Genomic DNA, 14,649 nt, shown 5'->3' with positions numbered 1-14,649 from the left:
GCCGCTGTCTTGGCCAGAAATCTAACACGGTAGCTGGCACATAGCAGGTACTCAATAAAATAAAAGTCCCTCTTCCCCACACTCGTCCCCTCTTGCCCTTCCCCGTATCTGGGGAGGGCGGGCAGTGAAGGGGGGTCCTGAGAGCACCTGGACTTCCCGGATGTTGGGCAGCCCTCCTTCCAGAACAAACCTCTCCTGCAGAGGAGGGCAAGCAGCACCCAAGGGGCTGTGCTGAGTGACACAAGGGGAAAATCCACCTTGAGCCAAGCAAATCTTCAGTGTCCTTGGATGGTGTATTGCTCAGACTTCCTTTCAAATGAGGAATAAGGAAATATGAAATGATTAAGGATTATTTAAGTTCTGTGCCCTGACCTGGTGAGGGAGAGCAGGGCTGACAGTCAAGGCCCATCAGAGAGGGGGACCTGGAGGTCAGGGTGCAGGGCCAGCCCTGGGCTCTCTGGGCCACTAGCTGGGGGCGGGGACCAGGGAAAGGGTGCCACTCCCTCGCCACATCCATCTGCTTAATGGAGGTGGGGCCCAAAGGAGATGCTATGGAAGCACTTAAAACCACTATTGTATCACTTTTCTGAGACACTTTGACTCACCAAATCCATTCTTCCGGTCAAGCAGGGATAATTCGCAACAAAGTAGGGGAAAGCTGTGGGATGTCACTGGAGTAAATCAGATAAACGGCGCTGTCGGGAGCTCCTCAGAGGTTCCTGCCTGAACGACCCCTTAGCAGTCTGGTTGGGGGTGGGTGTGACGGAGTGGGCGTGGGGACCGGAGGCCAGCATCTCTAGGGGCCACAGGGACGTGGTCAGGTCTGGCTGGGCAAAGAACCCACTCCGCAGGCGCCACATTTGCACTCCTCGACCTCCAGGTGGCGCTGGGCGCCGAGCCCGCTGTCTGTCACCCATGTGCGGGGAGGGGCCTCGGCAATGCTGACTTCTGATTGGTTGAGTTCAGTCTCGCTTTCTTTTCGTGTCCAGAGCAGGTTTTAGGGAGGGGCGAGAGGAAGCGCGTGTGTATTTCATGTTTTGTTTTGTTTTTTTCTTTACAACTAAAACTGAGTTTCCATTTCTCATACCCTTACAAGACACCTCATAAATATGCACATCAGGGAAAATCCTTGGTCACACCTATTTACAATAAATACATCATTTATGAGGTCCCTGGGTGGCTCAGTGGGTTAAGCCTCCGACTCTTGGTTTAAGCTCAAGTCATGATCTCACAGTTGGGAAGTTCTAGTCCCCTCGTGGGGCTCTGCGCTGGCAGTGCCCAGAGTCAGCTTGGAATTCATTCTCTCCCTCTCTCTGCCCCTCTCCCACTCTACCTCTCTCAAAATAGATAAATAAAAACTTTTAAAAATGTAAATACATCACTTATTTATAAGGGAGTTAAGGTTTAGGATCTACCACTCAGACTTACCTTTTTTGTTTCCTTAGTCTCTGTCGTATGTGTGTTACCAACATAATAATTGCATCTTGGGTATAGTTTATTTGCACATTTGACAGCTGTTGGTTAAGCTTTTACGATCTGCCAGGCATTGGGTGGGGTTTTGCGGAGTCAACGTGAGGAAAACAGACATGGGCCTTGCCCTCAAGGAGCTCACAGACATGATTTAGCAAGCACACCCATGTCAAATTTTAACAAACACAAAACTCCTTTGTGGCAATAAATGAGAAGTGGCTGGTGCTCTGAGAGAGAAGTGTGGAGATTTGAGGAAGTATAGTGCTGAGTACAGGCAACAGAGCCACTCACCCAAAGAGTACGAAACTGAAGTGTAACTGATCTCGTTCTAGAACACTGGTGGGCTCCCTTGTGAAGATGGGGAAGCCAGGGAGGAGTAGAAGGAGATTTGAGGTGGTTTTGTAGATACTCTCTGGCAGCCAAGGTGGCCAGTCTGGGCTTTTGTCTGGTTGGTGTGGAGGAAAGCACTGGAAAGTATGTAGCTTCCAGAACATTCTTTTCTTGCTCCAGCTAGAAAGCTATCTTCTGGGATTGGATGTGACAGGGGGACTATAAACCTTGTCCCTGGAGAAGGTGGCCAAGGAAGGGCTGGCAAAACAAACAAGCAAACAAACGACACCTGTCAGGGAAACAAAGGCCTGGAGTCCAGAACACAGCGTGGACTTCAGAGAGAAGAAGGAGGAAAAAAGGAGGCAGGAGGGTTTTAGTCTGAGGCCGGATTAGTCGCCGGGAGAGTCTGGCCTGGGTGGCTGGCAATGGTGGGACAGGACCCAGAGGGTCATAACCTGCCAGGACTCTTTTGAATTGGTTCACAATTGGATACCGACCAGAGGAATTTCCTGCCAAGTATACTTGTGTTTTCTCTTTGTTCCTCTAAAAAGGTGCCGGTTCCTGCGCATTGGGGCAGAGACTGAGAACACTGAAAAGTTCACACGCTGCCCTCCCCGCCCCGTAGTCTCTAAACTTTCACCACACTTCCCCCCTCCCTTCCCCCACCCAAGCAACTTCCACCTGCTGACGTTACACGACCATTTGCTGCCTGGCTCCCGCGCTGGAATATAAGCTTCCACAGGGCAGGCACCTGGTCCTTCTCTGCTGTAGCCCCAGGGCCTGGGATATGTCTGGTCCGTAGTAGGTGGGTGCCCTATAGATATCTGTTAAATGTATGAATGAAGCAGATTCTCCTGGGCCTGTAGAGAAACCTCCCTCAGCCTAAACGTAGAATGTACGGAGCGGGTACCTCCAACGAAGGATAAATTGCTCTGAGAGGCCCCTTTGCCCTGAGAGAAGGCTGGTGCAGACTCTGCTGTTTCAGAGGCTTGAAAAGTCTGCCTCACCAACCGAGGGGGCAGGCCGTCACCAGAGAGGGGTGTGCAGGTACGTGGTGGCGGGCGGTGCGGCCTGTGAGGTGGCGCTCCCGTCCTGTCCTGGCCCTTCCCTGCACCCCTGGAGCAACCCCCGGCCCAGAAGTGGCTCCTCCTGTGAGGTGGAGTCTGCGGTACGAGCAGAGGTTCCGCTCGGCGCTCAGAACCCCATGCTCGGACCTGACGGTGGCCCCTCACGTGTCTGTGCAGGGGGATGAATTGGTCCCCAAGCCCTCGCAGCTCTCGCTGGCCCTGGGAGGCATCACGGGGGTGACTGGGGGCCACCCAGCGCCAAGCATGGCTCAGGAGCCCGCCCCGAGGCCGAGGCTCCGAAGGGGCAGCACCTGCAGTGTTGAGGGGGTGGTGCGCTTAGGGTCAGAGGAAGGAAGGAAAGGAAAGGCTATGGATTGGTGCTATGTGCTGAGTGCCATTCGGACCTTTAATCTTTTTTATTTTTTAAATGTTTATTTTAGAGAGAGAGAGAGCACAAGCAGGGGAGGGGTAGAGAGAGAGGGAGACACCAAATCTGAAGCAGGCTCCAGGCTCTGAGCTGTCAGCACAGAGCCTGATGAGGGGCTTGAACCCACGAACTGAGAGATCGTGACCTGAGCCGAAGTCCGATGCTTAACCAGCTGAGCCACCCAGGTGCCCCAATCTTTATAGCAACCATGTACGTTGGAACGATCCTCATTTTTTTTTTAATTTTTTTTTCAACGTTTATTTATTTTTCAGACAGAGACAGAGCATGAACGGGGGAGGGGCAGAGAAAGAGGGAGACACAGAATCGGAAACAGGCTCCAGGCTCTGAGCCATCAGCCCAGAGCCCAACGCGGGGCTCGAACTCACGGACCGCGAGATCGTGACCTGGCTGAAGTCGGACGCCCAACTGACTGCACCACCCAGGCGCCCCTGAACGATCCTCATTTTATAGACGCAGAGAACAAGGCATGACCTGTCTGAGGTCACACTCTAGAAAGGAGCTGCGTGAGGATTCAAATGCAGGCATGGCTGCCCTCCAAAGCCCGTGTTTGTTCCACTCTACCCTACGGCTGCCCAAGAAGACTAGGACAGGGGTGGGGAGCCCAAGGAACGTTCCCCGAGGAACGGGACCTCACCCAGGCCTCTGAGAGACCATGGCACAAGCTCAGAGAAGAGGGCAGGGGTCCTTGCCGGTGAAGGTGCTTGGGAGGAAAGATGGGGCAGAAGGAGGAGCCTTAGTGAGGGACACGCAGGGGGCAGGCTCACAGAGAGAGAACAGAGAGAGGATTCAAAAGGATAAACTGAAGCCAGGTGTCATTTTCATCTGACAAAAGCGTGGCGGCGGGGCGCGGCGAAGGGATGGGGAGGTCACGGGGGAAGCCCAGGGAGCCTGAGGTGCCCCAACAGGACTGGATGGCTTCCAACTGAGTTGGAGCAGACTTTCTCCAGGAGCTGGGCCGGTCACATCCATGGGCAGGTCAGCTGGAGGGCATAAACAGCCAGAGTGCAGGCAGAGGCACTCTGGATGCCAGAGCTGAGAGTTAGAGCGAGGGTGGGGGAGCCCCCAGATGACCAGTGGGAAGCCCGGGTCCACAGGCAGCCTGTGTTTCCTGGGCAGCGGGAGAATGCCAGATAGTTCAAGCACCGGCTCCCCCTTCCTCTCTACGTGGTCCTCACCCTCCCCTTTAGCCTCCCGGAGTTTTTTCTATGGGCGGATGCTTCCCTGCATCATCTTAAACCACATATTCATTAACTGCACTGAAAAGCAGTCTTTTGCCCATATTAGTTAGGCACAGTCTACACAATAATTTGATTCCTATTTAAGTTGCATTTCCAGGCCAGTGCACTCTCCGGGTCACCATACATCGGCCATTTGTTTGCTCAGAGTCAGCACCCAATACGCTCTCAGCACTTAGTCTTCTAGCTCCTTCTCTCATGCCTCAAGTTGATTGGTGTGTCTGGGAAGGTTTTTACCCCCTCTGGGTGTTCCCAAGTGGGAATATCCTCAGCGGCCACTGCCACAGAACAAATCGTTGCTTCACGTGGGCCAGGACGCACCCCCAGGGCAGGCGTCAGCGCCTATGGAATCCTGAGGAGGTCCCCAGGCTCCTTTAGGAGAGGACACCTGGCTTCAACGCTCTATCTAGCTCCAGGCTGGGAGTGGCAGCGGGTGGAGGAGGACAATCAGGAAGATAGGTGACAGCAGGTGGATTTTTTTTCATTTATTTTTAATTTTTTAACGTTTATTTATTTTTGAGAGAGAGAGGGAGAGTGTGAGGGAGGGAGGGACAGAAAGAGAGGGAGACACAGAATCTGAAGCAGGCTGCAGGCTCCGAGCTGTCAGCACAGAGCCCGATGCGGAGTTCAAACCCACCAACTGCAAGATCATGGCCTGAGCCGAAGTCGGATGTTCAACCTGACTGAGCCACCCGGGCGCCCTAGATGGATTTTTTTTTTTTTTAATAAAAAGCAACAAATAGCAATACTACTTGTAAACTTTGTCCAGATACTATCCTAGGATTCCATGGGTGTTGGCTGAGGGGCAGAAATGTAACTACGTTATATCCATCTATATTCATTAAATCATTTGTGCTTTAGGTAATTGACCATACGCACTCATTTTCGTCACTGGGAATGTTGGAGAACGTAGTATTTCCTGTTGTGAGAAGACTTGAAGAAGTCTTCTTTTGCTCTCAGGGAGCCTACAGTCCATTCTGGAAGACGAGGGGAGCACATGTTAAAAAGCTCCAAGGTAAGAGGCGCCTGGGTGGCTCAGTCGGTTGACTGTGCAACTCTTGATTTCTGCTCAGGTCATGAACCCAGAATCGTGGGATTGAGCCCCGCACTGAGTGTGGAGTCTGCTTAAGATTCTCTCTCTCTCTCCCTCTGCCCCACTCAGAGTGGGGTTGGGGGTAGAAGCTCCAAGGTTCAAGGTCACATGTGTTCAATGAATGGAGACACAAAGCATAAATATTTCAAGGGAGGTGAGTGTCTAGGCTGGGTGCTCGCTGACTTCCTGATTGTGACAACATTGAAGCGTCTCTCATATTCTTCCTCAGTTGTTTGTTTCCCTAAAACTACCTCTCCTTTCCTGCTTAGAGGCCAGGGCCACCCTGGACAGTCACTACCAGGCCTGCCATCACCATGGGGTGGCCCAAAGTCACGTCTGCCAGGAACACCATAGTTCGGCATTTACCTATGCAAATTTTACATCGGCCGCTGATGAGCAAAACAGTGGTCCACATATAGATTTGGGGTGTGGGGCTTTTGCTGTCGGAGTTCCCCCAGAGTGATGGTGGCTGAAGGCACAGTGACAGCAGCCACCGGGAGCAGTTGACCCCGGCAAAGGGGACTGTCTCTGACTCAGCAGCGAGGCCCCTCTCTGACCCTTCTGTCCCAGAACTCTGGCTCTGCACGGTAAAGGGGGTGGCGTACCTGTGGGTGTGGATGCTTTCCCACAAGTCTCTGCTCCCCAGAAATTCAGCTGCCTTGGCCCTTATTAAAAGGGCTGTTCTCGGTGGGGCCAGAGGGAGGCTCCTTCCAGGCTGCAGCTCGGGAATGATGGGGAGGTGGGAGTGGGGGTCAGAGGGTGGGTGCTCTCTGGCTGGGGCTTCAGGGGGTGCAAGGCCACCACCACGCAGCAGGATCCATGCCCACAGCAGCCCCCAGCACAGCTGCCCTGGGATGCGCAGGCACAGTCGAGAGAGAGAGGGGGGAGGTCTGGCGGTCTTCAGCAGAATCGTTGCCATGGGGGGACTTGTGGGACCAGAATAGCCAGATAGTCTAACATTTCCAGAGAAGCTGTAAATCTGGATTTTTCTGTGAAATCTTCTGATGCTTCACCATTTGCAAACCATTAAATTGTTTTAAAAACACCCCTCGGGCCAAAGCAAATGACTTTGGGCCATTCTCTGTTACACCCTCCTTAGACCCCAAACAGCAAGCAGTGTGTCTATTTCCTCAGTCCAAATGATGATGAGCACCCGACCTCTATGGTGTCATGATCCTCAAAGGGCCAAGCGGGCAAATGAGGCTGGGGCAGGAGCAAGCGTCAGTGTCACCGTGGAGTCACCAGCTAACCCCACCCATGAGGCGTCGGCCCGGTGTGGGTCTGAGGAGTGAGCCTTGCCCTTCCCAGCCTCTGATGCCCGTGGCCTTGTAATGCTCTTCCCGGCCTGGCATCGGCAGAGGAAGGCCAGAGCGGGTGAAGTGCGCGCTTTCTCGGTCACCTGCCCCAGTCCTGGGCCCGAGGAGGGGAGGAGGCAGGAGTCACCCCAGGCCTTAGTCTTAACCACCCGAGGCCAGCATCCTGGTTTGGGCTGCCAAGTCCTCGCCTCCTATTTTAGGGAAGCTGAAACAGATCCCCCTCCCCTCCCTGGAAGCTGCCTGGGCCCTTTGCACCTTGCTTTGCCCTAGCATTTTTAAAGTAAATCTCCAAACAGATGGATTTATTTGCTTTGTAGGTGTTTTAGGTTGAGTTGATTTTGTTTTGACGTGCTGGTTCAAAATAAGACTGACCCTTTGGAAACTCAACTTGCTAAAGCCATGTACCCAGCTTCAGCTTGAGGGTTTAATTGAAAACAGATGAGGCACACGGCCACCCCGCAGGCCTCCAGACTGAGCGAGACCTCGGAGGAGGTACGCTGGCTCAGAGCAGGGGACGTGTGGCTTCAAAGGCAAGGGCCAGTGATGGGAAGTCTCATCCCAAGAGGAGGGTTTTGCTTCAAAAATAGCTTTTAATATGTGTTTTTTAAAAAATGAAGACACTAAAGGAGCTGACCAGGCATATTTAAGACCCTATAAGCATAGGAAACAGTAAAAGAACTCACTGGAATTCTATCTAAAAGCAGCCTTGGACAGGCTGAGTGAGCAAGCGAAGGAATGAGTTCACGTAATAAGAGACACGATGTTTTCTGTTATTTCGTCTTTTCCTATCATTTGATTTACCTGTGGTTGAACTCCTCCGCCTTCCCTGATTCCCCGGGGCGTTTTTCTGGACCTTGTGTTTGGTGATTAACAAGCATCACCTTGTGTTTTTGCCTTTTTACATATATGCCCTCCCACCTTGGGGACAGAGACATTTTACACACACGACCAAGTGGGGATGGCAAATGAAGAACTCTGCAACATGTACTTATTTACTCCTCTGATTCTGCAAGCAATTGAGAAGCAGAGAGGAGGGGGATCTCCTGTGATTGGCCAGACCAGTTCGGTCAGTCACCGGATGACACAGCTCCAGACAGACCTCCCTCCGCTAGGGTGAATAGGGTGGGGAAGGGACCCTCCTTCCAGGGTTGGGGAAACCTGGTGATTAGATAGAAACATCGTTGTCAGTTAATGAGGAGGCTTTGTGATGCGGCTTAGGCCGCGTAGGTGTGGTGAATGCTCACTTAGCCTAAGACCAGGCTACAAAGTGAGGCATAGAGGGATTAGTGTGTTCTCTTGGGGTGTCTTTCAACACCCTGCCCTAAGGTTCAGGGTGACCCTAAGCAGCGGAGCCAGTTCCCACGATGCATGTTAACTGAAGGAAGGAAGGCCGGCTCATCCTTCCAGTGCGTCTCGGTGGGGCCAATTACTAAACTCCCATTGATTCCCACCCTCCCGTCCCACTGCTTCTGTCAGGGCTTCTGCCTGCCTTCCCCCCTGCTTCCATCCCCAGGGGCTGCTGGTGGAACCCCCTCCCCCGCAAGTCTCTTTAGTCAAGGCCAGATGTGACAGTGGATGGAGAACTCTCCAATCCTGCCCTGCAGTCAGGTGGAGGCTGGGGCGCCCCCGATGCTAATATTGGCCCCTGTGAGTGATGTGCCCACAATGCAGGGTGGGCCTTAGTGGAAGACCAGTCGGCTTACCCAGAGCCGAGTCTTTATCTCTTCGTTTCCTGCGTGAGGTAACACGTTGAAAGCACATCGCAGCGCCAGGCACCGACATCTGGCTCAGTCACTGTTAGCCAGAGAGACATGGTGGCTGGGAGATGCCTCCGGAGACAGCTTGCCTGGATTCAAGTCCCCACCACTGGTTGTCCCTGTGTCCCTGGGCAAAACCCTTTCCTTGTTTCAGCTGCCTCATCTGTGGATTGGGGACGACGGTGCTAGTAGCTTTCAAGGGGCGTGGTGGGGATTAAGTCCCTGTGCTTGGAACGGTGTCAGCACACGTACATGACATATATGGGCTGGTCCACGCTAACGTTTCCACCTTCTCTTCTTGTTAGGCTTCGTCTCATGGGGCCTTTATGGGTCTCAGGGCGGGAGGTGGGGTGGCGGACAAACTCAAGTGTCTGTGGCACGTACAGGCTGGATTTGCACAGACTGGGGAGCATAGGAGAAAGGCACACCCAGAGGCGGAGGTGAAATTAGGAATTAGAGATACGATCTTGGTTAAGATTAAATATCTATACTTGCTTATATATATAAGGAAATCTGGGTGACTATTTCTTCATTGTGGTTTTTCAAAGCAGGCAAACCAGGCTGTAGCGAAGTCAACTGATTCAACACTTCACTTCCTCCCCTGAACCATCTCCCTGCTCCTCCTCCCCCCACCTTGGAATAATCTTCCTCTTCCTTGAAATGGTGCTGAAATTCTGCCATTTCAGCAGTCTGACACGGTGGGAAGGAGAGCTGAGTCCCAGTCAGGCAGACAGAGAGGATCCTGTGATCTTGGGCAAGTTATTTGACCACTCTGAGCCCGGTTTCTCTGCGTTGAGGATGCCTACATCACAGCTGTGGTTGAGTGGATGACCCTACATAGAGCCACATGTGTGAACACACCTGGCGCACAGTAGGCATCTAACATACTCTGTTCACTCCTCTTTAGAGCAAAGCCTGCTTTAAGAAACCTGCCTGATTGTCATCACCCGGTGACATCAGGATGCCTGACGCTTCATGCATCTTAAAACTCGACAATTGATTATGTGCATAATTCTCTTTTTTTTTTTTCCTGTTCCAGTATTTTGCTTCATTAACTCCCTCCTAGATGTCTTCAAGCAGCTCTGTTGGCTGGTTTCTCAAGGTAGAGTTCCATTTTTTTTTTGCTCGTATCTCTTCATGGTGCCTGGACAGTCCTCTCCAGACATGGGGCCTCAGGGCTGACTGTGACTTCTGAGTTCCTCCAGGTCCCTGCTCGAAGTGAGTTCCTGTGTTGGGTGTGCCTGGGTGTACTAAGCCTTTTTGAAGGTAGCTCTCTGTGTACAATATGGCCAGAGAGTGACCTTGTCCAGGTTGCTGTCCCCGCTTGAAAGGACATGCAGGTGAAGAAAGACCCAATCTCATCATAAAATGGGGGCAGGGAGAGACCAGTTAGGTGAGGTGGCCTGTGGGAGGTCAGGGTAGGGGCCTCAGTAAACAGAAATGTTAAACAAGGCCTCCTCAACTCCACCCTGGCTTTAAACCCCCAGTTTGCAAAGTCTGGCTGCAGAGGCCTCCCAATGACCCCAATCTAAGTCCCCTCCACTCTCCAGTGATGGCTGAAGGCAGGAAGATAAGAGACTCCTTGAACAAGACACCCCCCAGGGAAATTCCATCAACCCCCTTGGAGGCTGCAACTGAGCTCTATAAACTGGGCTGGGGGCAGGGTGGGACTCGGAGAGGAGGGAGGGCAGGCGAGATAAGGCCTCTGACTTCTGGGCCAAGGGCCACGCTGGGGGTAGGAATCCCAGAGGAAGGCGTATGCAGCGCTTTCCAGTGGGGACTAATTAGGGTAAAATGTGGGGGTGAGTTGTGGCAACAGGACAGGAATGAGATCCCCTAAGCCTGGGACTCAGGAGTGAGAGTTTGTTCCCCAAATCCCGTCCTGTCTCCACCGGCAGTCCTGTCCCCTGCGCCCCAGGGTGAAAAGCTCCCCTCCCACCTGAGCTCTGCCCCTCTTCCCACCCTTCCTTCCTCTTTACTCTCCTCTCTCTGGTCTTTCACATGTCCCTCACTCTTCCCTGCTCTCTGTATTCCTGTCTTTGTTCTCCTCCTCTGAGTGGGCTCCCAGGGTAGGTGGGTGGCAAAGGGTGAACCCAGGTGGTTGCCTAGGCAACGAGCAAAATAGGACGAATGCCGGCCAGCCGTCATGGCAAGACGGGGAACCCAATGAGGTCCCCAAGCCCAGAGCCTCCTTCCTCACACTCCGTTGTCCAGTCCGAATCTGGTTCCGAGGAGCTGGGCTGGCTGGAAGCTCACCCAGCTGGAAGGAAGCTCAGGCTGACCCCCTGGGCACCTGACACCTGCACCTGGCTCCCGCCCTGTCCCCAAGCTGCTCCTCGGCCCTGCCTGGCTCTCTACTTCCTCTCTGCGTGCCCTCCTTCTCGGCAGCCCCAGGTGCGTACACCTTCTTCCACAGGGCCAACCCCATCAGGGGAGCTTCACAGAGGCAAGACCTCAAAGGCCAAGGAGACTTGGCAGGCAAGGCCTCACCCAGGCCATTCACACGCTGGTGAATAAGACATCAGCCATTGCCACCGATGGCCATCAGGCTCTGTGGAAGAGGAGCCCCAGGGCCGGCTTTCTGAGGGATCGGGAAGACCGGGGCTCCGACCAGCAGGCCCAGGATTCTGAGGAGCTGTGGGTGGGGAGGACTGCCAGAGGCTTTGGGTCCAACTCCAGATAGAGTTCTTGCTGGTAGGGGATGGGCGCCTGGTGGGCAAGGATGGCAGCTGTGGTGGAGGAGGGAGGGAAAGACTAAGTGACAGGAGTCCTGGGTTCGGGCCATGGTGGAGCCAGCACGACCCAGGAGCTGGGACTTGAATGAGCAGCTCACGGTGAACAGGTGATCTTGAGACCCGCTGGTGTAGACGTACCCCCTACATTTCCCACCCCACCGCACCCCACCCCAGATCATGTGCTTCGTCTGAGGGTTCACTCTCCTGAGGGGGGGAAAGCTGCAGCGCCTGTGGCCAAAACCCGAAAGCCAGAGGCCCCCACTGTACGTATGTGCAGGTGCACTGAGGACTCACCGTGCCCCTCAGCAGGACTGGGGTGGGGTGGGGAGGAGCGAGTCCGCCGACCATCCTCCCACAGGCCGCGGGCCTTCAAACTCCGGCCGGGAGGTGCGCCAATGGCTGCAGGCCGACGTCCTAAGAGGTTCCTCTGGTTGAGGACTCTGCAGGGGATTCAGGCTCTAATTCTACCAGACGCATCCGTCCTCGTCTCCTCTCCTGGGCCTGTGTCCAGAACCCCTCTGAGCAGTGACCGTTTCCCTTCCCCGGTGCGCTGTCCCATGTGTGTCCCCAGTCTGACAGGCTTCAGAAGGCAGTGCAGCCCCCCCAAGCCCACCCCCACGCCCTAGTTATGAATTCAGACCAGGCTTCAACCTTAACCTCTAAGGCCCCATGTTCACTGAGGCCTGGAGAGGGGGGCCTGGGGCTCGGCACACCGTCAGAGCTCCGAAGTATCTTCTCGAATGAATGACAGTCCCACATCAAGCTAACCTGTCCTCTCCCCACTTTTTTTTTTTTTTTTTAGTGAACTCTACACCCAACATGGGGCCTGAACTCACGAAGAGATCAAGAGTCACGTGCTCTACCGACTGAGCCAGCCAGGCGCTCGTACGTGTCACTTCTTAATCTCTACCTTTAGCGGGGCTAGGCTCCCTTCACTTCAGAAATACCAAGACGCTCTCTGGTGCCTGCCTTTCAAGAGCCCTCCCACCACCAGCAAGTCCCAGTTCTCCTCACGGCCTCCCTCGGGAATTACCCACTTTCAAAAACGAAAGCGCTCACCACCCATCCAAACCTTCACACAACCGAGAAGCTGGTATCGCTTCCTGGAACTTCTAAACGGATTCGATGTCCACTTCTTCTACCCTGCGGCCCTGCCCTGGCCGTCCCCGCTTGGAGTAGGAGGCAGAGGGCAGATGGTGCCGGCACACTCCACCTGCTCGCAGCCATGCCCGGGCAGGAGAGACACCGGCACACCACCCACAGACCTGGTTTTCCAGGCAGGGTTAAGTGTGCAGAGAAGGCATCGCAACTCCTGGGATCTGCTCTTCATAACTGGGCAGGCCTGCCGCCCTCACCCTGGGCCCTCCGGTAATCATTTCCTCTTGGGCAATGGATTCTGCTCATGGGAGTCGGAGCTTCAGGTAGGCTGGAAGTAAGCAGCCCGGCTGGGCCCCGAATACGGTTTAACATCGAATACAGTGTTTGCATTCTGGGGAAAGCATCTGGGTGTAAAAGCCCCCGCTGTGGGGGCCGGGGGACTGTTATGCCACTTCCCCCCAACTCCCTCTGGAGCCAGGCAGGCCCTCAGCCTCCCCCGTTGCTAAGACCAGACCGTGCAAGACCCACTCAGTCACTGTGCATCTGGGATACTGCTCTTCCACGCCTTCATGGCCTGTCTCGTAATGCTGCCCTCTCTTAACATGTCTATGGGGCAGGTCCAATTGCTTGTTGGAGACCACAAAAAAAACAAAAAAACAAAAAAATTAAGACCACTGGTCTTGGCACATGCTCCCCAGGGCACCTAACCAAGAAAAGGGACTGCCGAGGCCCCTCCTTTTCTTCCTTTAGAATAGACCACCGACTCTGGCCTTTCTCCACCTGCTGGCGATGGCTCCTGAACCTTTTCTCCTCATAAATGTGTACTGTGGTCCTCGCCACGTCGTCTTTGGACCAGCAGCACCAATGCTACCCAGGAGCTTGTTACAACTGCTACTGAATCAGAAACTGGGGGGTGGAACCCAGCTATCCATACATTACAAGCCTTCCGGGGGATTCTAAGTTTCAGAACCACTGGTCTTGTATCTTCCCTGAGAGCCCCAGGTAGGAAGCCTTAGTTTTCTGATCCACACGTGGAGAGCCTGTTGAGGTGCGTGTGGCTTGCAGCTATGGGAGTTTCATCCCAAGGAAAATGGGCTACCTGTCTCCCACACTTCCAGTTTGCAACAGGCGTCTGGCCCCTGGCAGAGGAGAGGCCCAGGGAGGCTGGCTAGCTTTGGAATCCACTGAATGGTTCTTCATAAGGCCTTTTCTTCCAGAAGGTGCAGCAGGAATTCAGATGGCTCTAGGCATTGCCATAGCAACTGTACCTTTCTGAAGCCGTCACGGACTGCAGGAGCAGGGAGTAAGCAACGCAAAAGAAGGGGAGTCTGCCGGTGGATAAAGTGCAAGCAGCAGATGAGGGGGCTGTGAAAATAAATGGAACCTCAGCACGGCTGGGACTTTGGGATCTGCACTTGGTGGGCCTGCGGCTTCCTCAAGACCCAGGACGCATTTAGGACCTCTCGAGGGGTCTTCACGGCTAGGAAACAGCAGCCCAGGGAGCCTATGATGCTGACAGTATACGTCACTTCTCTTAAAAGATCATCTACTCAGGTTAAATTAGACTCCTAAATGGTCACAGAGCAATTAAGAAGGAAGTGCCCCCTACCTAGGGTGACACCTGTGTTCCAGGTCAGAGTTGAGGAAAGGGACCAGCTTCAAGCTCCTGATACGGATCTGCATTCTACAGCACATGCCAAGAAGTCAGGAGGCACCTCAGGGGCCTTAGATAATGGTGGATATTCTAGCTGCAAAAGAACTCACTTGTCAACCAGAGTTTATATAAAACCCAACACCCCATGCACTGTCATGCTGGCATCTGAGCTCATCGCCGTGGCTCTCTCTAGTCCTTTTTATCGTCCTCCAAGTACACGTGAGAGGCTGGGAGTCCAGAGCCTCTCCTGCGGTTGAGGACGTTAAGGCTGCTCCTTGGTGCAAGAACCTGCCGAGCAGCGGCTGGGGGCCTTGTGGGCCCGGGCAACCTCCCAGGTGTGGAGGGACACACAGGGGGCCCAGAGGACACTGCCATACACCACGCGCACCTTAGCCCTTGGCTGTTTTGGAGCCACTGGTGCTTTTAATCTGTTCTCTGGCTCCTTC

Source organism: Lynx rufus, unplaced genomic scaffold (assembly GCF_022079265.1).
Source record: "Lynx rufus isolate CCGP_SWC_20201006 ecotype Redwood Valley unplaced genomic scaffold, mLynRuf1.p SCAF_8, whole genome shotgun sequence".
Taxonomy (NCBI): domain Eukaryota; kingdom Metazoa; phylum Chordata; class Mammalia; order Carnivora; family Felidae; genus Lynx; species Lynx rufus.
Note: the sequence above shows the minus strand (reverse complement) of the source record.